The sequence below is a fragment of the Petaurus breviceps genome, unplaced genomic scaffold (assembly GCF_028583685.1).
Source record: "Petaurus breviceps papuanus isolate PSGF00001 unplaced genomic scaffold, PetGlider_PUasm1.0 176, whole genome shotgun sequence".
NCBI classification, from domain to species: Eukaryota; Metazoa; Chordata; class Mammalia; order Diprotodontia; family Petauridae; genus Petaurus; species Petaurus breviceps.
In genome coordinates, this window is record NW_027185771.1 from 1,162,099 (window position 1) to 1,187,216 (window position 25,118).

The 25,118-nt window shown below is 39.3% G+C and overlaps 1 long non-coding RNA gene across 1 annotated transcript in view; it reads right to left on the bottom strand.

Moving 5' to 3' along the window:
- Positions 1–25,118, bottom strand: part of LOC138159258 (uncharacterized) — a 1,259,001-nt gene that overhangs the window by 104,421 nt on the left and 1,129,462 nt on the right. The window contains exon 10 of the long non-coding RNA XR_011167854.1: positions 2,634–2,722. This is a non-coding gene — a long non-coding RNA (uncharacterized lncRNA). The remainder of the gene's footprint in view (positions 1–2,633; positions 2,723–25,118) is intronic.

The window sequence follows — 25,118 nt, forward strand, 5'->3', positions numbered from 1 at the left end:
TATATTCATCTTAATTTTGAAATTTCCAAGATTTCCATCTTCTCCCTCTTTTCCAAGTCCCTATTACTTTTCTTTTCTGTTGATTTTTCATTATTTACCATGCCAACCCTCTTAGTCTCATTTAATGTAGGACCTAGGCTTCCTAAGTTCCTCCATGCCAATATGTTACATTTTTCTGGTAATTTGGTATGAGTGGTGGTCATTATTTATTTTAAAACCTCCTTATGTGTGAGGCAGGATATAAAGTAAGGAAATACACTTCTATCTCTGTCACTCCCATTTTTGTAGTCTCCTAGGATTACAGTCTTGGCATTATGCTCAACTCCTAATTCTCTCTTAACTCACATAGTCAAGCCTTTTCTATCTCAACAACATTTCTCACATATGACCCCTTCTCTCTGTTCCTACAGCCCCTACCTTATGTGCATGAGTCAGAGGTTAAAGGCTAACCAGAAGGGAGGCTTTCTGTCCCTTTCCCTGGAAGCCTGTAAGATGTCCAAGAGCTACCTCTGGCTGGTCCCATTTCTTTGTATCTGGGGTGCTAAGACTTCAGCAGATTGAACAGGGATCCTGCAGTTGGGGTTGGTTATCATGGCTTCTTTTTGGCCTAGACTATGGAATTTGAGAGCCAGAAGGTATTCCAATGCTTTGTTAGATCAACCTGCTCATTTTAGAGTTAAGTAATCTGAGACTCAAAGAAAGGGAATGACTGGCCCAAGATTAGCCCATGAGCTGAGAAACCAAGGCATGGAGCTGTGGCATGGCCAACAGGACAGAACAAGTCAATTCCCAATAGTTATTCAGGTCTGTGAATGCTATAATTTCCAGGCCATCTCAGCCAATACCATGTAGGTAGTCACCTCATGTTTGATGGTCAGGATCATATCTTTTTATGAGTCATAGTAAAGTACCAAGCATGTTACTGTATACTTTTAAAATGCTAAATAATAATAACAAGCCTGTGAACCTAGAAATATTGGAATGCGTCCTTGAAACATTAAAGCTGAGGCATATTGCTCTAAAAACCTAGCAAACAAATAAATCAACACCGAATCAAATAAACTCAATATCCAACCTAGACTAGCAGGGGGTGTTGCTTGGGGATGCTCTTTATGGGAGAGTGGTTGACTCTTTAAGGGGCACTTGTTAGTATTATACCTGGCCGATCACATGCGATGGCTCTCCCATTATTTTGGAGGAGAATTTTATATCTAACCTACAGCACACAGTAGTGAATATATGTTCTTAGGGCTCCAATTCCCTTTATTTGATGCCAGAAAATAATATCTGGAGAAACAGGGAGGGAAAGCAACAGTAATCCCTACTGGGCAATTAGAATAATCCTGTCAGGGAGTCTCCACAGGCAGCACTAAGGTACTCTTCTTGTATTTCAAAGTCAAAGGTTTAATCTTCAGTTAAGAAGGGAACTCCCTTCAAAGATCCCTATGACTCCTTAGGCACAAAACTCAAAAGGCCAAGGAATGCCACAGAGTGGCATGTTGCCTGCTCAATCCCAGCTCCCGGAGCATTCCAGTTGCTTTCTCTTTCATTATCTGTGACTTTGAGGAGGCATTATATGCTGCACACACTGACCCTCCCCTCTAGGAGGCTACCATATTGGTTTAGTATACAAAAATGAAGGCATTTCTAAAGTCTCTTCTCTAAACCCAGATTATATCCTCAGAATAATGTCCTAGGGAGAAAAATCTGATTTTTCCGTAGTGGAGAATTTAATAATAGGGTCGCAGGCACCTTTCAACATAGAAGTCTATCATCAGTGAGTAACAGTTAGCCAAGACATCTCAGAACACGCTCAGTCCCTGAGACATTGGTGTCTTCAAGATAGTACTAGGAGACACCATCTTCCAGTGATATTGTCTCCAAGAATTTTGTTCTCATTTCACTCGCAAGGTAGGAAGAACCAAGGATCCCATGTAAAAGAGATAGGTTCAGACAGCTTAGTTGTCAAGAGGTTGGTTTTGTCAAAAGAAATGTTATAGGTCAAAGACTCTTCAAATACAAGATAATCGGCAGATGCCAACTTTGTTAACTACTTTATAAATACAACAGACTCGAAGGAGAAATGGAGAACCATATGGCACTCTGATCAATGGCCGCTTGCTCTTGGAATACGTCCTAGCCCATGTACCCTTGAGAACTAGGTATAGAATCATGTCTTAAAGGAATAGAGCAGTGACTTGTACTTGTGAGACAATTTCCATAACACGGAATTTAGAATTGCAGATTATTTTCTTTTTTAGATGGAAGGTACTTTGGAGGTCATCTGGTTCAACCTGAACATTTGGTATCTCAAGAAACTGAGGCCTAAAGAGATTAAGTTTCTTGCCCAAGTTATTGGGCATCACTCAGGCAGTTATTGGCATTGAGTTAGAATAAGAATCCAAATTTCCTCATTTCCACCATGCTGTTCATCGTCGTCATCATTCTGTTTAACAATTTTCTTTTGTACCTCTTCCTTACTACTAACACAGTTTGTCCTATTTTATTAAGAATGAGTTAGATTTTGATCAATTTTTATATTCCTCGATAACATTAGAGTTTATGGCAGTTGGGGTAGAAGCAGTTATCACAACTAGTTTGGAGCTTACAAATCAGAAAAAAAATGTACTTACCTTGCCAAAAAGCATTACAAACAAAGATGGTGCTTGGGGTCTTCTTTACCAGGTGCAAGTAGACCATCTCAGTCCTCTAAACCAAAAGTCTACAATAAAATAAATGACAAATGGTTACAAGAAATTTGAATTATTAAGGACCAGGCAATAATAGGATGGTTCATCTTTTCCTAAAACAAGTAAAACACAAAAGACTCATGGCGTTTTTTAAATCTACTCTCAGTTCCCAAGCAGTTCAAATCCCTGCTTGCTATGGCATTCTTCAGTTTAGCTCAGATCTTAGCTCTATGGAGAGCTGAAGCTTCCTGAAGGCAGGTTTCTTTTTTGTCTTTGTATCACTAGAACTTAGTGCAGTGCCTTGTACATTGTAAACATTCAAGAGTGGTTTGAATGGAATTGAATGCCATAATAAGAACCTTTTAGAGTTCAGGTCAGGCTAGAGTTCTTGTCTATGAAGTCATTGTCCCACTTGAGAGGACCATCTAAGACATATCCATAACTGTCCTCCATTCCATTTCACTCAGTTCCATTCTATTTTATTCCACAAACATTTATTGGTACTTTCTAGGCACAAGGCATTGTGCTTGGATTGGAGATATATAGACAAAACCAAAAACAGTCCCTGCCCTCAAAGAGTTTACTTTCTACTAATATCTCTTAAGACTTTTGAATTTTGTATTTTGGGACAGGTCCAATTTCTTTGAAGAATCAAAGTGAAAATGGGGTAAGGTGAAATTCAATGTGGACAGGACATTAGAGTTTTAAATCACATGGCTACTCTTTATTTCTATGGTAATATATTATAATATGGTCTTATCCTTCATAGACACAGATAGTACTTCTGACTCAGTGGCAGAGGCTTTGGCCTGTGTAGGGTTTTGTTGTTTGTGGGGGAGATAATGGGAGTGAGGTCAAAGCTTTGGTCCCCTTAGAACCAGCTAGAACCATAGGAAGACAAGCCAGCTCACTTCTGGCCTTTAGAGTCAGTGAAACATTTCCTAGCGCCACCTAGTGGCTACAAAGATGGATTTGTTGAGGGGTGAGTGGTGATAAAATTGGGATGTATATTTTGGAGAATGACAAAGAAGAGAGGGAAAATTAAAACATCTTTACAGAAAATGTAACACCCTCCAAACAATCAACCTATCTCTTGTTTTGGAAAGTTTTATGATTTTACATCATTTGTCCCAAAGACCACAAGAAGTAACAGTTTCATGGATGTTGGGCTAGAAGTGAGATTAGTTCTAATCCTGATTTGGTCATGGATTCCTGGAGTCAATTTAAGCACTTGACTTCTCTATGCTTTAACTTCTCCATCTGTAAAGCAGGCATAATAACATCTGTCACCAGTCTACTTCTAAGGCTTAACTGAGAGGAATCAGTAATAATTCTGAGAGATTTTGCATGTATGATACTCTATGTTAATGTAAACTAATGATACTAATGGCCAAATATTAAGCCTGACCTTCAGAAGTTGCTTTAAAAAAACCCAGAATACATAGAAGAAAACCATGTAGCATGTGTTGCTCAGTGATGACACCACTGAAGGTAAAATGGAGATTTGCTTAAATATTGTTCTTTAATAAATACATGATTGGCAACTATCCATTTAGAGGTCAAAGAATGATAAAAGGAAGGACCTTAAAGATAATCTAATTTAACATTTTCACTTTTACAGATGGGGAAACTGAGAATTTGGGAAGTGAAGTGACATGAATCTTCAATCACTCATTCTTTCAGGCTACAAACATGTTTAACCTCCACTCTTAAAAAAAATAATCGCCAAAAAGACCCTTGCCTTGATCTTATTACCTTCACACTATTTTCCTATTACTCTTCTCTTCCCTTCATTGAAAAACTCCTGATTGCGCAGTGAGTAAAGCGCTGGCCCCAGAGTCAGGAGGACCTGAGTTTGGTTCCAGCTGCAGACACTTAACACCCACACAAAAAAACTAGCCATGTAACCTTGGGCAAGTTACTTAACCCCAATTGCCCTCCAAAAAAAAAAAGAAAGAAAAGAAAAACTCCTGGAAAAAGGAGTCTGTCTTCCCTGCTTCCATTTCCCCACCAAACATTCACTCTTCATTGCTTTGTAGTCTGGCCTCTGTCCCTACAACTACAATGAGACATCTCTCTCTGGGTGATTGATGCCATCCTGATCACTAAATCCAATGGCTTTTTGTCTGACCCTTTTGTGGCACTTGACATTGGGAACCATCCTTTTCTTTGTACCTTCTTCTCCTTGGTTTTCCATGACATTGTACTTCCATGGTTCTTACACTTACGTGATCACTCTTTCGTCTTTTTTTTCCTAGCTTCCCCTCCTCATATTCTTTAAACATGGACAGACCTATCCATGGATCTATCCTAAACAATCTTCTCTTCCCTCTTTTCATGATTTCTGTTGGCAATCTTATTGATTTGACTTTTTTCAACCTACATGCAAATGACTCCCAAATCTCTATCTCTATCAGGATAGCTAGGCGGCACAGTGCTGGGCCTGGAGTTAAGAAAACCTAAGTTCAAATTTGGCCTCAGATGCTCCCTAGCATTGTGACCTGCAATTCACTCAACTTCTATTTGCTTCAATTTTCACATTTGTAAAATGGAGATAATAATAGTACCGGCCTCCTAGGGTTGTTGTGAGGATCAAATGAGATAATATTTGGAAAAAAGTACTAAGCACAGTCCTGGAACCTAGTAAGTGGTATATAAATATTAGCTATTAGTATAAATAATCTGATATTATTATAATCAAGAAAATATAATATAAATATCGCCCCCTCTAGAGATTCAGGTGATTATGCAATCCATCTGGATATTCCATCAACACTTAAAACTCAAGCTGTCATAGTGGACCAAAGAATCAGGAAGACATGATTTCAAATCTTGCTTCGATACTTCCTACTTACATCACCCTGGGCAAATCACTTAACCTTCCAGTCTCAAATTCTTCATCTGCAAAATGGGGATAAGGGAATAGCACTTACCTCATAGGGTTATGAAGATCAAATGAGATAACAAATGTAAATGTCTGATAAACGTAAATAAACGTAAAGCACTCTTTAAAATGTTAACTGTGATAAGCGGCACAAATGTTATCATTGTGACTGTCACCATCATAATCATGATTTCCCTCTCTTATCTACCTCTCCTTATAACTTCTCTATCTCTGTTAATGGCGCCATATTCCCCCCAGTACCTTCAAAGGCTCTGACTCTTGGGGCTTTTGACTCTCCCCTTTGCTTCATGATGTTAACTGCCAAGACATCGGCATTCCGGTCTCCATCATCTTTCTCCCATCCAATCTTTCCTTTCTATTCCCAGGGTAGTTATTCTAGTTTAGACCTTCCATTCTTCCCCCTTTTATAATAGTCTTCCAGCTCATTTCCTTGTCTTCAGTTCATAGTCTCCATAATACATCCCCCACACTGCTCTTACCTAATGAACCCCTCTCTTCAAGGGCCTACCCAGCTCCATATAGCACACTGGATAAAATACAGTCTCCTAATACTGGCATTCAAGGCTTTCCACAATATTACTGAAACTTTCCTTATCTCTCAGTATTCTCTTTCCTACAGTGTATGTTTTTGCCATAGAAAAGAAGTAAATTGGGTTTCTTTCCACTGAGTATGGGTAGAATAAGTTAGAGGATCTATTCTCTCCTACTCAGACGCGTCCTTATCTATTGCAATGGGCTTGGCTTGGCACCATCTTTCCTATATAGATATCTGGGAAAAGCTGGCAGTTGCTATCTCATAGTGTTTTTTTTTCTCTTTGAAAGACAGGGAGGGTGAATCAGTTTTCATGGGGCATTGACTGCTAGGGTAATAGGCACCAGGTAAAGAAACATGCTATAGAAATGAAACACACTTAATGACTTTCATCAGCATTATACTTTCCAGAGTCAATACTTATGCCTCTCACTTGCCATCTTGATTTATTGTGATTCACCTGGATGTCATAGGGCAGGTAGGTGGTGAAGTGCCAGGCCTGAAGTCAAGAAGACTCATCTTCCTGAGTTCAAATCTAGGCTCAGACACTTACTAGCTGGGTGATCCTGGGGAGGTCATTTAATCCTGTTTGCCTCAGTCCTCTCATCTGTAAAATGATCTGGAGGCAGAAATGCCAAACCATTCCAGTATCTTTGCCAAGTAAACCCTAAATAGGGTCATGAAGAGGAGTTGGACAGGACTGGAAAATGACTGAACAGCAACATCCAGAGTTTATCCTTATATAAAATGCATATCTTTAATTCCTTTATTATTCTTTTCTCCGTTTTTTACAGGTTTTTTGTGCATATGCAAGTGTTTATAAAGACTTTGTTGGTTTGTAACTAAAGAAAGTAGGGAGATCCACGTTCATCTTCTTTATGTTCACTGAAACTATTTTGGGGATAGCACCAGCAGCAGATAGGCTGATGGGGATGCTTACACTTCATCCTGTTTGATACAGTGATGATGGTCCATTTTAGCGATGCAGCATGGACAGATTGGACCCTTCCCTCCATGGGGGTAAGGGTGGAAGGAAAATTGATAGAAATAGCTAGAGTAATCAGTGAATCTATGAGTTTGGGACCCAATACCAAAGGAATTATTCTATGTGTGTATGATTAATTAGCTTACTCATGACTGGAGTATGCAAAAGGGGCCTGAGGTCTGCTTATCCTAGATCAGTGCACAGGAGAAAAAGGCTTCAGCTTCCTCTGCCTTCCCAAGTCTAAAAAGAGTGCTACTGCAAGCCACTGAAGCCAAGCAGAACCTAGTTTTCAGCTCTGGGCAGGGTGGTTTTGCTTCTCAGACAGTAGAATGGAAAAGTCAGAGGATGGATTGCCCACAAAACTGATTACCACATATATCTTTGTAGCCTTTCATGTATGCACATACAACCAGTATTTTGAGAATTATCAATAACCCCCATATAGGTAAGGTGACGACGGGGTCTATGTTTCCTTTCCTGGAGACCCAGATCTAGACTAACTCAAAGAAGCATTTGGACATTCCAAAATCCTCCTTTATTTCAAGGATGCATGATATTAGTAGTGTGGATCACTCCTGCCACCATTTATCCTTTAGAAGATAGTCAAATTTCATGAGTGACTGTGTCTTCCTTCCTCTGAGTTCATCACCCAGTGGTCATTCCAGAGTTGAAACTCTTCAAATTTAGATCGATCATTAGACAAGTACTAGACCCTTACTCAAAGCCTTTCCAGCTGATAGGACCTGCCAGATATTACTATTGTACCCTTTCAGAATCTAGTGTTAATCCTTACCACAACAAGGCATCAGAGTAGGACTCCAGTGGAAGAGAATATATTAGAAATAGGTGGGGGGAAATGTATCTGGAAAAACAGCCTATTGCATATTGGTAGTGAAAAGAGAAAAAGGAATAATACAGAGGCCCATACATCTCTATATAATGTAAATAACTCTTACAAGTGATATTTTTGTCTCTTGCATTATTAGTGAAACTACTTTTTCTTGGTTACTCTAATGAATTTTTCTTTGAAGTCGAGCAATATTTTGCCTAAGCTCTGGGGTCCTCGAGGTGAGGACTAAACTGGGATAGGTTAGCACTGAAGATCCTGTCTGATGCCTTGTCATCTCTGAACCAGCTCCTGTGGGTTATGTCATCTAGAATGTATTGTAAGGGGGCATCCCCCACTGAGACAGGGTAGCCAGATTTTAGAGTGGAGTATGAGGAACATATTCTGACCAAAAATGGAAGGATTTTATGTTAACAGTAGTCAAAGGTGGTGTCCAGCCAGGCTTGTATATGTAAGCATTTTGCATCTCAACATTCGGAAATGGAAAAAGACAATTGAAATATGGAATATCCTCATATGTGTGAGACGATCCTGTAGACACAGATTATTTGGCAACCCTAAACTAAGGACAACTCCCTGATTCACTCTGCTTTCTCTCTCTTCTGCTCTGACCAACTGTCACAGAACCTTCTTGTTTAAGCATTCCATCTGTCTGTTAGTGCCACAGAACAGCATTTTCATAGGCTGAATCCAGCCTGGGATAGCAGTGAAGCCCAACCCTAAGGCAGTCAGAAGGTTAGGGCCACAGCCACAGGACCCAAACCTATTTATATGACTATGGCATTACAAAAGAACACAGTCATCGTCATTCCCCCGCCTCCCCCGATGGGAACTTAAATAAAACCACCAATGTAATAAAACGAGATTTGATTTAGGACTACATTTTTTAAAAATTTCATTTGTCTTTTCCAGAATGTATTTTTATTGAAGGAAACATGATTAAGAACAAGAAGGATCTTTATTTGTTTTTTAGGTCTATAGAAATGCTTTCATTATAACCTCTGGGTGTAGATACAAATAAAAATTAAAATGATTAATACTGTTACAGGAAAGTCAACCTCATCAACATTATTATGAATAATAAATTCATATAACTGTACTTTCTTTTAGAGGTCAGAGATTTTGAAAATCTGACCCATTAGGATAGACGTATTCCTGAATAGCTATAGTATTAAATATGAGAAATTTTAGCCACACTACATTGATGGAAAGATATATATTATATATATATGTATATATATATATATATATTTAATGCTTGCATTTCAAGTGTATACAGAATGAGTAAAACAGCTTATTATTTAAGCAAAAATCACTCCCTTATGGCCATGGATGTTCTATGTACAGAAAGTAGAGCTAAGGACATTCTGATACTTTAAAATTTGGCACATTATTTTAATGCTTTGCTTTATCTAAGCATAAAGAAGAGTCCTATGGATATGTATTAAGTGTGTGTGGTAGGAAAGGAGGCAAGGATGTGTGGTTGCCCAGATACACAGTGAGAATCATTGACGATCTCTCATACTCCCCCAATGCACTACCCACAGGAGACTGACATTTAGACAAACCAGTCCTCAGTAACCCTGAGCTGCACATGTCGGAGGGTACTGCTTTGAAAAAACCCTGGCATCTGTTTTGTCTTGCTTCATGCCCACATACTGAGGCTGCTTGTTTTCATCTGATCGCAATTAGCTCCGTGGTAAATTCCTGGTGCCCTGCACTAATTCAGAGGAATAAGCGTGTTGCGCCCTGCCAAGAATTACAGCTAATCATAGAGGGCTCTGAACACACCTGCCCTTTCATTAGTCATTTGTTTTAAAAGGAGCGACTGGGGGAACTTTGAAATCCACATTCTCCTCTGGGTTGGGGATAGCCATGGAGACACAGACTCCAACCCTGGGTGTGTAGACATGGATGTACAACCAACCTCCTGGAGTGCTGCCCGCCTATGAACTCTGAAGATGAGTTGGCTGCATGTGGATGAGGATGAATGACAGCTGGATAGGCCCCCAAGCAGCTGTTCTTTGCTGGGGTAACTGCGACCAGGGTGGCCTGAAGAAGTGGGTCTTCTAGGGCCCAGGAAAAGTACCATTTCCAGTTTAGTAGAATAGCTTTTGATTTGCTTGGAAGCCAAGGCAAATAGATTGGGTTGGAATAAAGAGCCAGGGTCACTTTCTGAGTGAAATAATCCTTGGTTTGTCTATTCTGCTAATGAAATCCACTTTGAAACCTATTCCTACACTCAGGAAGCCACTCTGCCTTTTTTCTTGTGACCTTTAGAATTCAATCCAACAAAACTTTACTAAGTGACTAATAGATATCAGACATTGTGTATTAAAAAAAATCATACTGAAGGGAAGCTGTGTGGTTGAATGAAGACAGTGATGGATCAGGAGCCTGAGAATCTGGGTTGCAATCCAAGCCCATACCCTGCCTGTGTGACTTTGGGAAAGTCAGGGCCTCAGTTTCCTCATATATAAATAGTAACAGCTCACATTTCTATAGCCCTGAGCACAGAGCTCTTCTTGGCCCCATTTTACAGATGAGGAAACTGAGGCTGAGAGGAAGATGGCTTAGCATGGATCACACAGAAAAATGCATCTGAACTTGGGTCTTCTTGTATGCCACCTATATTACCTCAGTGTCCCTTCCAGCTCAAATGGAAGCTAGATGACCACTTGTTAAGGGTGTTGTAGCAGGGGTCCTGTTCAGGCACAGCTTGGGTTACAACAGGACTGTTGGGATCCTTTTCAGCTCCAAGAGTCTGTGATGTATCTATAATGCTAAGGGAATTTGAAGATCTTCCCTGCCCCTTAATGGGCCTCAATTGGAGCCCAACAAGAGAAGCTTGCTTAGGGGAGGCTTGTTTTTCAGGAAGGCTCACACCTTGTAATTAGGTAGTGGCTCGTGAACGTTGTGATGTTCTCTGACTCTGGAGAAGGCTGCCTATACCTCTGAAGCAAGGTTTTGTTTTGGGGATCACTTCGGGAAGAGTTGTGTGATTTGTCCAGATGAGACTCTGGGCAGACCTGTCTTTGAAAATCCAGATATTGGTGCTTTTCTCTCAGGTGACTAACTGTATGCATGTGATGGTCAGACAAATAGAAGCCCTATCTGTTGGTCTGTTGAATTGTGTTATTTTCTCTGTCTGTATTTTTGTCTGCTTGTAATTTCTGTTTGTATTCCCTGAAGTTCAGGGTGCTGACTTTTCCCCTGAACTAAGTGAATGATATATGTTTGATTAAAGTAAGATTAACCCCTTTTGAGTTGCTTTCCTTTAGAAAAGCAGATCAAAGAACCTGAGCTAGCAGCCATCCTGGGTATGATAGGGTGCTTGCTATTGCAGCATCTGAGTGGTGTAGTGGTTACAGAGCTGGGCCTCAAGTTAGGAAGTCCTGGGTGCAAATTCTGCCTCAGACACTTACTAGCTGTGTGACTCCGGGAAAATCACTTAACCATCTCTGTGTTTCAGTTTCCTCATCTATAAAATGGGGATAATAACAGCATCTGCCTCTTAGGTCTATTGTGAGGATCAAATAAATTAACAAATTTAAAGTGCTTTGCAAATTTTAGAAACCTCTATGATGATGTTGTGTCAAGTAGAAGAATTTGAATCTTTATCTTTAGTCAAATTGTCAATTAATTCAATTCAATATGGATTCATTGTGTACTCACTCACTATATGCCTAGCACTAAGAAGGGCAGCCATCACTGATGGATCTCAGAAGGAGCAGAAATGGTTCCTCAACTTCTCATCTCTGAGCATTAGTCTTGTCTGCTTGGGTAGATTGCAAGCCCTCCCCCACCAAAGACAGGGACTATCACTGCCTTTATAGCTTACAGCTGCATAATAGAGCCTGGTGCTCTATGCCATATTATTATGAAAATGGTTTTGACCCCACAGACCCCCTGAAAGGGCCTCAGGGACCCCCTAAAGGTCCCCACACTACACTCTGGCAACAAATGGTTCAAGGCAATAGACAGGCAAGGAAAGATTTTGAGCAAGGGAATGACAAAGAGAAAGTGGCATTTTGGGAAGCAGAATCCAAGTATGGGGATGCAGGAAAGGGGAAAACAGAGACTACTGGAAGAGAGATCCCTTAAAAGACTACTGTCAAAATCCAAGCATGGGGTAAAAATAGCTGTTCCAGGTTCAAATTGAGGATAATGATGTCCTGCCCGTATTCCAAGAAACTTTTCTCATATCTATGAGCATATATGGAACAGTGTAGGTAATCACAGAGCATTCACCCCCCTCCTTTCTGCCTCCTGACTTCCTTCGAGCCCCAGCTCAAATCCCACCTTCTGGAAGCCTTCCTCAATTCCCCAGACTGATTATTGACAGTGACTGGAGATTGTAAAGTCCTTGAGATAAGGGACTGTCTTTTACATATCTTTGTACCTCCCCAGAGCTTAGTACAGTGTCTGGTAAACAGCAGACATTTAATAAATGTTTATTGACAATAAATAACGTCACTTGAGTCACCATTTAAATAAGAAAACGTCTCTATAGGTAGCAGGTAATCCTTGCACATATGAAGCCCAATGGACTTTTTTCCCTAATAGGAAAGGACTGGGCCTGTGATTTCTTTGGGATAGGGAATTCCCAGGTGAGGAAAGTCCCTCTGCTAGCGCAGGTCAGCACCTTCTCTGAAACATGTAGTCCTAGCTTCCTAGAGCACCAAGAAGTTAACAGGGTGACCTGAACCCTGTCTTCCTGACTTCGACATCTGCTTTCTATTCTGTATATCACCAGGCCTCTCTCTTGCTAGGTATGTGTGTATAAGTTGATCCCTTTAGTCAATCATTTTTTTAGGGGGGTGGTGGTTAGGTGACTCAGTGGATATATCGAGTGCTGGATTTGGAGTCAGGAATACCTGAGTTCAAATCCATCCTCAGATACTCACTAGCCATGAGACCTTGGGCAAGTCACTTAACCATGTTTTCCTTAGTTTTCTCACCTGTAAAATGAGATGGAGAAGGAAATGGCAAATCACTTCAGTGTCTTTGCCAAGAAAACCCCAAATGGGGTCATAAAGAGTCAGACACAACTAAAACAAGTGCACAGCCACAAAAATATGGATAGATAGAACTCATATAAATAAAAAGCTCCTTTAGAGGTCCTCAGTAATTTCACAGAGGTAATGGAGTACTGAGACAAAACAGTTTGAGAACTGCTGGCCTAGGGGATCAAATCCAAACAATTCAGTTTGAACTTGGAAAGTTCACTGCCCTCTTCTGTTACCTACAGGAATGTAACCCTTGTCCCAAAGCCCATTGGTATGGGGCTGTCTCCTCATCAGTGGCAGAGCAGAGGCCAGCTCTTGGCCAGTCCCCACTCTGGGGACTCTCCAAGTGGGAGACCCCCTTCAGGATGGGAATTCTATTCACTTTACCATTCCCAGTATTAATCCTACTGTAATTCTAGGCAGTTCTCCAGAGTCTCTCCTCCAAATGACATCCTAAAGTTTAACACACTCAATAAGTGACCATGAAACCTTTGTCTGAAACCTCTCAGCGATGGAGAATGGTGTCCCAAAGCAACCCATCTCACTTTTGGGTAGCTTTAATGATCACAGAGTTTTTCCTTAGGTCAATCCGGATTTGGCCCCTTTGTAATAGAGATCAATTAACTCCTGTTCATCCCAATGGTGACAAAAGATATGGTGAATTTAGGGATTTTCTTATGATTCCCATATTATACATTGCTAGTATATAGCATGTGAGGACTTTATCAAAAATACAATGGAAAAGGTAAAGAATTAGGTTGGAATGAGTGTTTCCTAGCTTTGGTTGTTTAGCTAGATGGGGCAGTGGAGAGAGTGCTGAGCATGGAATCAGGAAGACCTGAGTTCAAATCCGACCTTAGACAGTTACTAGCTAAGTGACCCTGGGCAAGTCACTTAACCCTGTTTGCCTCAGTTTTCTCATCTGTCAAATGAGCTGGAGAAAGAAATGACAAACCAATCCAGTATCTTTGCCAAGAAAATCCCAAATAGGGTCATGAAAAGTCAGCCAGCACTGAAAGGACACAACAGCCAACATTTAATGGGAATATAAGGTTTTGTTTAAGTCTCTTGAAACTGCAGAAAATACAACTGAATGGAGATGAATAATCCCTGATGCCAGAATTAAAGCCAATGTCCTTTCCTAAATCTATGATGGGGGATTCTCATAAGCCTGAAAACAGTTACTACTTGATAGGTTTGTTGTTATTCATTCTTTCTTTCTTGAAAAAGACCAATGACATCAGGAAGGGGATGTCTTGACTTGCAAGTGAATTGGATTTAAGTGAGGCAGGGCTATGCAAAGTCACCAGCCTCACTGTCTCCTTCAGAGCCATCAGGGTTCAGTGGCCAGACATAGATCAGGACAACCAGATGGGTTGGGAAGCATCATGGTTGAAGGTGTTCGGCACTGACACAACTATGGAGGATGGGGTAGGGAATATGTGCTCCTCTTATTTGAGAAGGGTGGTGGTTTTTTTTCTCTATGGAATAAATCTCAGTGGTTGAATTCCTCGTGTCTATAAGGCATTATCAAGATTTCCTCTATGAAATCTCAGTCTCTGTGCCCTGATGGTATCTTGTCAAGAAGAACAAAGGTGGCGTGGGTGCTGGTGGTGGGTTTGTATCTGGATCGTTAGGTCCAGTATTACCGTGTTTCTGAAATGAAGGTTATAGACTTTAATTATGTGACAGCAACAGTTATTTCTTAACTCCTGTTTTCTATCCCAGCAGATTGCATAATTTGTATTTCCTGTCATAGGTAGGTTGGTTCTGCTGTATGATTTAGGAAACTGGGTATTTGATCTGTAATTGTTTTTCAATGACTATCTCTTTCAGTATTATTGCTTTACATGGTATATGTTGTATGCTATTGAAAATCAATAAAATGGAAGAAAATATTTTTTTCTTAAAAGTAAACTGATCTTGTGTTTCTGATGTGTGTTTTTTTTAAAGGTTCCCCCTTTTAAAGACTGAAAATTTTTTTCATATTTCCCAAGGAAATCTTACCCTAAACATGAACAATCAAAGATATATCAAGGGACATGCATTTTGGTGAACGCATGCACAATTAACCTTATGTTCACATTGCATTAGAATGTAAGCTCTCTGAGGGCAGGGAAAATTTTTAGTCTTTCTTTACCTACTACAGTGCCTCACAGTTAATAGGTGCTGAATAAATGCTCACTGACTGATTGATTGATTAATTGTATGCCAAACTTAATCATTCTAAAAAAAATAAAAGAAGATCTAAGATCGATGCTTTCTGCCATCTTTACCTGCTGTGGAAGGCAGGCAACCATTCTCCAAGTAGGTCACGTTTATTTAGTCAATTAAGTTCCTCAAAGGGAGGGCCCTTGAGAAATTAGAAATGCTTCCGTTTGGTATTAGTATGTAATTATACAAACAGGAACCCTAAGGATCTATAATCTTTGTAAGAGCCTCAAGGCCAAGAACTACAACACAATTCTCAATATTTGGAGTCTTGATTTAGGGAATGCAGGCTGAGCAGTCTCTACAGTTAGGCACAACTTTTATGTATCATCACTGCCATATAGCATTGCACTCCAAATGTCCTTGTCTATCTAATGAAAATATTTAGCTTTCAGAATGAACTTAACCTTACTCTGAGTCTGTGTAATAAGAGCCTTACACAAAATTTTCAAATCATCCACAAGGACAGGGCTACACTGGCATGGTGTCAGCTTTTCAAGAGGAAACTCAAATTTTCCTAGGATTTCTGCCCTACTTGTCACTTTTGTTTCAGTGGGCACTCTACTCCCAAAGGGAAATGGACACACTGTATGAGTTGATTGTTTGAGAGTTCCTAAATAATAAGAATGATAACTTTATTATATATTTAAAAGGAATAACAAGTTGCAATTTCATGTGAAATCATTTAAAAAAATTATTTTGTTATGGAAAACTTGTTTTATCCTATAAATTAAAAACAAATAATGATAGCTATTTGTATGGAACTAAGTATATTCTAGGTACTATGCTAAATGCTTTGCAATTATTAGCTTATTTGATCCTCATCACAACCCTGGCTGGTTTTTAGTCATTTCAGTCACATCTGATTCTTCATGACCCCATTCAGGGTTTTCTTGGCCAAGATATTGGAGTAGTTTGCCATTTTCTTCTTTAGTTCATTTTGCAGATGAGAAAACTGAGGCAAACAAGATTAAGTGACTTGCCCAGGGATGTAGGTGTTATTATTTTACAGATGAGGAAACTGAGGCAGTTTTTTTAAAGTGACTTGCCCATGGTCACATAGCTAGTAAGTATTTGATGGTGGATTTGAACTCAAGTCTTTCTGACTCCAGGTCCAGCACTCTATCCTGCACCATGCAGCTGCCCACATTTACTTGTTACATTACCACTCAAGTCTTCCCACCTCCAAGGTACCAAAACAGCTAAAGAAAACAAGGAGCTGAATTTTGTAGACCTCCTGAAAACTAGTCTTGACATATTACAGAAATATGTCTTTAATGGCAAAAATTATTTCTAATTTGTGCTCAAAATGAAACATTCTCGTGCATACTATTTTCCTTTATTGGCTTTGTAAATAATAAGTCAAAATTATTAGAGGAAGCTTTCCAAACTGAGTGATTGTAGAAGTAATAATCTTGAATCTTTCATTCAATTAAAATAAGAGAACATTGCTGAGAATTCCACCTCTGATAAAGGGCTTTGTTAATTAGCAATTATGACATCTGATCATTTCTATAGCCCAGGAGAATATGGGGTTTATGTGGAAAACACTGGCATGATTGCAGATGGCAAATATTCTTTAGTCAGTAAGGGACCATAGAATGAGACTGGGACCACTTGCTTATAGATCAACTTGTGTTACTTCATCAGCACTTTAATTCTCCAGGCTGGTCTAGAGCTCTAGACTAAAAGTCAGGATCAAAATCAGCTTCTAACCCTACTACCTATATCACTTAAAGTGCAAGAGCCTTAGTTTTCCCTTTTGTGAAATAGGGATGTTTTCTGTAGCATATATCTCATTGGGTTATTGTGAATATGAAATAAAATGATGGAATAATAATAATACTATTTATTTAACAATGTCTAATCATCCATACTATTTATATAATAATTATATAACATTATTATATAAGAATCAATGCTACATTATTATATAGCCTATACTATTTATTTAATAATCTATACTATTTATATAATATAGCATTATAATATTATTGTATATTATATTATTATACAATAACCTATGCTATTAATTTAAAATACTATCTAATAATGTCTATCTTTAAAGTTTGAAAATAGCTTTGAATTCATTATCTTATTTGATCCCCACAACAATCCTGAGATAGGTAATATTATTATCTCCATTTTGCAGATAAAGAAATTGAGACTCAGCAAGGTTAATTGACTTGCTTAGGTTTACATAGCTAATAATTATCTTTGGTGAGGTTTGAACCCAGAGTCTGATGTCTAATCTGCTTTACCACATGCTTTGTACAATTTAGGGTGATAAATAAATGTCAGTTTATTATTATACTACCAAATGAGTTCTGAGATTCTAAAAGGAAAATCCTACATTTAAACTAAGAAAGCTTGAACAATAAGAAAGAAATAATTCCTTTGTAGTACCAGAGCTACAGAGTCCTTGGAATCATTGCATATGCACCTGCCCCATTGAGTAGTAAAAAGATATTAGGTGGCTACTCATTGTATCCTTCAAGGTAAGAACTTTCTTCAGAGTCGAATTTATCTTAGTTCCATGAATTCTAAAGTAAAATGGGAAATTATAGCTCAAAGTTCCAGTAAGATGTATTTGTTCCTCCCTTTCCCAAGTTGTCTGGGTCTCCAATAGTGATCGAGTTACTGTAAACAGACAAGAGTAAGTGAAGAGTCTTCCATAAAGCAGGTTGGGATGAATTTTTCTGCTATTTGTGGTCAGTGGTACATGACATGCATAGTGTATCACAAGTGATATACTATGTCACACTAATGTCAGCAATGAGGAAAAGCCCACTTTCCCAGGACCTCATGACTATTAAATCAAGAAAATAATCTTAACACAAAGCTTATCATGGGAAACTCAATGGAAATCGCCGCTATCATCTCCAAGCTACCTGCACCAAATTATTTCCTTTGCCACCACATCTGAAATAAAATTGATACTAAAGTGCCATCCATTAAAGGCCATTGTTTACCTCCATACAGGAGACCTCACAACTTCCCAACAGTGGCATCATTCTTTACAGAAACATGGATAATAGATACAGGAAGCATCAATGTAGCTCGAGCAGATCCAGTATAAGACAATATACACAGCTAGGGTTCCAAGGAGATTGAATTAGAATCTTTCTCATTTTAAGAACAGGATTTGGCAGCTGAGAGCCAAAAAAGCAATCATTACAACAAATGAAATGGCGTGGCCAATTAAGGAGTAAGTAAGATGCCCTATAATCTGTTGATATCAAATAGGCATGATGAAAGGGCTTGGAAAATATACAAATCCACCCTTTGAAAGGGTATGAATTCTAAGGTTTTAAGGACTTGCAGAACCCCAAATTATTAACATTGATTTTTTGGACAGTGTGGAGAATACTGAATTTGTGAAAAGCAAATCTGGCAATGAATAGAGTATAACCATACCACTGAAGAAACATAGAAGAGAGATATATCAAAATGAGACCTAGAAAAAATTAATAATGGAACTTAAAGAAATTTTCAGAAACCAATATTAAAGCTTTAATATTCATAGTTCACTAAGAAGGTCCCAAATTTCTTGGAGGAAACCTTTGTAGTCTAATGGACAAGGTACAGGAGGGAAGGTTTTTTTTTCTTTAATTTTGAATATTATGGTTTTTACTCAATTACATATAAAAACAATTTTTAAGCTTTAAATTTTATTTTACAATTTTAAGTTCCAAATTCTTTTCCACTTTCCCTCTGCTCCTTCATCATAAAGAAGACAAATAGTTTGATATAGGCTATGCATGTTCAGTCATTCAAAACATACTTCCATATTTTACACGATATGAAAAAAACAGATAACAAAAGAAAAGTAAGGTAAAAAAACCCCAGTATGCTTCAATCTGTATTCAGATTCCATCAGTTCTTTGTAGATAGCAGTGTGTATCATAGGTCCTTTAGTATCTTTATATTGCTGGGAATTTTTGTTGTTGTTGAACTATTTCAGTTGTGTCTGACATTTTTTGACCCCATTTTGGGGTTTTCTTGGCAAAGATACTGGAATTGTTTGCCATTTCCTTTTCTACTTCATTTTCCAGTGAGGAACTGGGATTAACAGGGTTAAGTGGCTTGCCCAGGGTTCACACAGTTAGGAAGAGTCTGAGGCTGGATTTGAACTCACAAAGATGAGTCTGCCTGATTCTAAGCTGAGGGTTCTACCCACTGTGCCACTTAGCTGTCCAGTTTCTGGGAATAGCTGAGTCATTTACAGTTGATCATTTTACAATATTGCTGCTACTATGTATACTGTTCTCCTGGCTCTGCTCACTTCATTTTGCATCTGTTTGTGTAAATCTTCCCAGGGATTTTCTGAAAGCATCCTCCTCATCCTTTCTTATAGCACAATACTATTCCATCATAATCATATACCACAGCTTGTTCAACCATTCACAAATTGATGAGCATCACCTCAATTTCCACTTCTTTGCCATCACAAAAAGAGCTGCTATAAATATTTTTGTACAGATGGGTCCTTTTCCCTTTTTTATGATTTCTTTGGGATATAGACCTAGTAGTGGCATTTAGGTGTGCACAGTTTGACTGTCCTTTGGGCATAGTTCCAAATTACTCTCCAAAATGATCGGGTCAATTCACCACTCCACCAACAATGCATTAGTGTCCCAATTTCCCCACATCCTAGAAGGAAAGTTTCAGCATGAGAATTCTGTTGCCTGCTCTATAACAAACTACGAGAACTGGTAGAAGTGAGTAAATTGTTCAGTGCCTCTGTTTCTCTACTTGTAAAATGAGCTTAATGATGCTAAAACTGTGAACCTCTCTCAAGAGAATGCTTGGTCGATTAATTAGAGAGTATGTGTACATGTTTTTATCTTTTGGGAGCACAATTATTGCATTTGTAATCAAATGTTTTATTTCAGGTACCTGAATATGAGCCATCTTTTATGTAATCGTTTATGTCTTTTGTATATAATTATGCTAATAATGAGGGATTGATTTCTTGTCACCTCCCATAGAGACTAAAAGGCCTAGTATTTTAAGAAAGATCAAAGACAAACCATGTATCATGAGGAAAGAAAAGAAGTTTTAGTTATGAAGCCTCAGATGAGTAAGAGAACAGAATTCTCAGATAGTTCAAGGAAGTGAGATTTAGTTCAACTGAGGGAAGGAGGAGACAAGTTGGATTCAGACTAGAGTAGGTTTTCAGATAGTTAAGTAAACTCAGCTCAGACTAATAGGAGAGAAGATGACATTCCTATGCTAGGGACCAGGTACAGACAAAGTTCATAGAAGACACCTCCCTTGGCCCCATGCAAACTTCTTGGTGAGTTAAGCAAGAGGGAAATCTCTTAGAAATGCATTAGAATAGAACCAAGGCTTATTTATCCAGGTGCAAAGCTAGGCTGTAGGTCACTTCTGTGGTTCTTGCTTTCAAAATGGTCATCACCCAATGGCAATGACCATATGAAAAAATACTGACTATATACAAGGCACTCTGCTAAGTGCTGGGAATACAGAGACAAAAACCAGCGACTGGCCCATGGTCCAGGGTTTCTCAAACTTATTGCATTTGTGACCCTGGTCAGAGCTTCTTAAACTGTGGATTGCAACCCCACAGTTTAAGAAGCCCCAGTTCTGGTCTGTAAGTGGCAAAGTGGGAATCCCACCTTAGGACCTGTGACTCCAAGGTTAATGTTTTTGGCGCAATACCACACTTCCCCATGCTCCAAGATAAACAAATACTAATTGAGAAGGAATAAAGTTCTAGCAACCTGGGGAAACAGGGAAGGCTTCCTGTAGGAGGGGATACCTGAGTACAGTGTTGAAGAAAGCTAAGGATACTACAAGGAGGGAGTGAATGCCAGTGAGGAAGTCAGTAATGTTAACACAGCCACCTCCACCTCCCAAGATGATCCCCTCAGAGATGGCTACCCCAGGCATGAGATACTGTCTAGGTCTGCATCCATTCAAAACCACGGATCAGACACCCTCTCTGAGGTGTTTGCTTTTAGTAATAAACCAGTAGAGCCAATCAGTTTAAAGAAAAAAGATTTGATAAAATGTCATAATGAGGAAAATAGCAATGCAACATTTTTTCAATACACTTGAGACATACTCTCCTACAAATACACAAACCATGACTGGGGAATGTAGAAACATGTAGGGAAAACACTGGGAGAAGCACACAACCTGGGGGAAAATGTGACTGAAGGACATATGTGGAAGGATGGACATGTAGGAAATGTGGTCAGGGTTCACTGTGCAGGCACAACTCATCCCTCCAATACTACAGGGCCACAGATGTATCTGAGTGATGCCGGCTGCCACTCTGTGGTTACGCCGTCTTTTGCTAGGCATGGCCCCAGTGAGCATGAGATCATGGAGTTTCTCTGGAAGGCTACTCTCCCTCCTCATCTCTCCCTCCTGACTACCCTGGCTTCCCTTAAGTCCCAGTTAGAATCGCATTTTCTACAAGGAGCCTTTTCATTCTCCTTAATCTCATTGTTTTCCCTCTGTTGATTATCTACAATTTATCTTCTCTATTGGTCAGTCATGTCCAACCCTTTGTGATCCCATTTGGGGTTTTCTTCCCCCCTCCCCCCAGCTCATTTTACTGGTGAGGAAACTGAGGCAAACAGGGTTAAGTAACTTGCCCAAGGTCACACAGCTAGCAAGTAACTGAGGTCAGATTTGAATTCAGGAAGATGAGTCTTCCTGACTCCAGGCCCAGCACTCTGTGCACTATGGCACCACCTACCTGCCCTATCTTGTCTATAGTTTGTTTGTAAATAGCTGTTTGCCTGTTGTTCTTCCCCTTTTCCCCCATTAGACTGTGAACTTCTTGAAAGCACTGACTATCTTTTATCTTTCTTTGTATCCCCAGAGGTTAGTGGAATGCCTGGCACATAGTAGGCTTTTAATTAATACTTATTCACTGGCTGACTCTATTTCCAGCTTTTGGCTTTATTTGAAGTCTCTAGATGTAGGGCAATCTCCCCAAAGCTCTTTCAGTTTAAAAGCCAGGCAGTCCTCCTTGCCTCCCACCAAAAAGTCAGCCACAGTTGCCTTAGGATAAAATCTGTTTCTTGACTTTCTCTGGTCTTTCCAAGTGGCCTATTTGATCCTTTCTAAAAAGGCTTGGCTAAAAGGCATTTATCTCCAGCAGGATAATCTTTGCCCCAGGTTCTGGGCTTCTCAGGACATAGAGAGAGTCTTCCTGTCTAGCTAACGCCCTCAGGCTTTGTCTTTTCTTTGCACTAAACTTTCTAAGAGGTAGTTGAACTTCCAGACTCCTTGGATGACCAGTCTCTAGTTACAGGGGAGCATCCCATATGTTTTTTTGGGGGGGGGAGCGGGAAGCAGCTGACCCCTATGGGCCATTACTTGAAGGATGAGTAAATATTCTCTGCCTTGTTTTTGTTCACCTAATGGAAATCTGTGGGGAGCCAACCTCTGGCCATGCATGACTGGGGAGCTTGCACTGGGTAAAAACCAAGAGTTTCCTAATTGGCTCCTGAGCTGGCATTGCTATCCTCCAGGAATGGAAGATAATTTATTCAAAGACACTAAGACAGGACATGGAATGCCAAGTCCAGGGAACAGCTAGTGGGCCAGCTTGGCTGGAATATTGCATAGAAGACATCACGATGGAAGAGAGTCATATAAAACAAGTTGGAAAGGTAAGTTCAAGCCAGATTGTGGAGGGTTTTAAATACTGGGACTGAGGAGTTTGAATTTTGTCCTAGGGGCGAATGAGAGGCACTAAAGTTTCTATGAGTGGAGAAGCAACATGGCCAACCCAATGGTGTGTGTATGGCAGTCTAAAAAGTCATTGTTTTAGTAGAAGGATAGTGTCTAGAACCCCCATGGTGTCCAGATGTCATCTGCTCTGGTCAGATCATATCTAGTATATGGTATTGATTTTTAGGTAACACATTCTAGGGTGGAAAAATACACGCACACACAAACATAAACACACACACACATGCAAGCACATGCATGCCCCAACTGGAACATATCCATAAAGAGGATTTTTATGGTTGGACTGGAGAATTCAACATGGCAGGATTGAATGAAAGAAGGTGATATGTTTAACCTAGAGAGAAGACTTAGAAGCAACATGATAGCTGTCTTCAAGGATTTCTTATAGAAAAGGGATTTAAATTAATTCTGGTTGGCTCCAGAAAACAGAATTAGGGGCAATGGGTGAAAGCTAAAGAGAGGCAGATTTACCTGGTTTATGGAAGAACTTGGTATGATGGAAAGAGCATTTGCCTTGGAGTCAGGACCTGGTTTTAGCCAAGAAAGTTAATGTCTCCGGGCCTCAGTTTCCTCATCTATAAAATGGGTAATTTGGACTAGATGACCTCTGAAGTGCCTTCTAACTATGACTCTATGATCCTATGGTCCAGTGAACTTTGTGACAATTATATTTATCTAAGGTTAGAATGGAGGGTCTTGGAAAGTGGTACATTCTTCCTCCTTTGAGGGCTTTGAACAGAAGCAAGATGGCCATGTCTTCAGAATTAGCTCTCTAGCAATTCTTGGACAGGTTAGATTAAACTAGATGGCCATTGAGATTCCTTCCAAGTCTTGGATTCAATGCAAATACTAACAAAATACATATATGCATATATAGATATACATATATCTATATCCTTAAGATTTGTGTAAACTATAGTTCTAAATTGCAAAACAGTAGATAAAATAGTAGTTTAAGAGAAACAGGTTCTGGTCTCCTACTGATCATATTATCTCTTTAGTTTCTTAATCTATAAAATGGGAATAAAGATTCTTCTCTTTACCTCACACCCACAGAAGTTGTGAAGATAATACCAGGACATTGAAATTCTCATTCTTAAAGGATATGTAGAATGTCAATCCAAGACATTATTACTATAGCGATCCTTGTCTAGGAGACTATCTACATTCTAAATGTTTATGGAAATTGTATTTTTGATACAATTCAGACCTTTGCAATTCAAAATAGATTTAGGGATGAAAGGAATCTTGCCCAAACCTTTCATTTACAGATGAGGAAACTGGGGAACAGGAGGTTAAATGACTTGCCTAAGGTCACACAGCATAAGTGTCTAACGTGTGGGATTTGAACACAAGTTTCTGACTCTACAGCCTTCCCACAATTTTAAAGTAATTTTAGTATTTTAAGCCTGAGGTCCAAAGGATCGTCATGAATCCTTTACATATCTTTAGGGTAAATTTGTTTCTCTTGGGTTTACTAATCTAGCAAAACAGTATCAGTTTATTATGTACTAACTGTCATCTTTACTCCATTATGTAGAGGTCAGAGGTCAAGAGAAGGGTAGCAGTTATTCAATTCTTCCAGTGCCTTGTCCTTTATCTTTTGTCATATGCCCAGGCTAATGATGACAATGACCATGACTATGACCATGCATGAATCATCTCACACTGGGATAGAACTGGACAGTCTGCAAAATACCTTCCCTCCAATAAACTTTTAAAGTAGGTGGTGAAAATTTTCTAAGCCCTATATTAAAGATGAGAAAATTTCCCATATTTACACAGCTAATAATTGATGGATCCAGACTTGAACCCAATCTTCTGACTCCAAGTCTAAGCTCTTTTCATTATGCTATGCTGCTGGTTGGGAGAGTTAATAATAATATTTGGTGAAGACACAGAAGCAGAGGGGCAACATGGTCAACCCAATGGTGTGTGTATGGCGGTCGAAAAAGTTCACAATGTACTTTCTTTATACGACCCTCTAAGGTAACTGTTTGAAGGAAAAATAATCCCATTTTATTGATGAAGAAACTGAGACACAGAAGTAAAGTTACTTGTTTTATGATCACGCAGCCAATAAATATTGAATTCAGGATTTGAACCCAGGACTCTTGAATCTGAGTTAAATGCTCTTTACATTATAACACATATGGCAAATTAGACTTTTCCTCTGTTGGTCATTCCCTCCCCCATTTTATT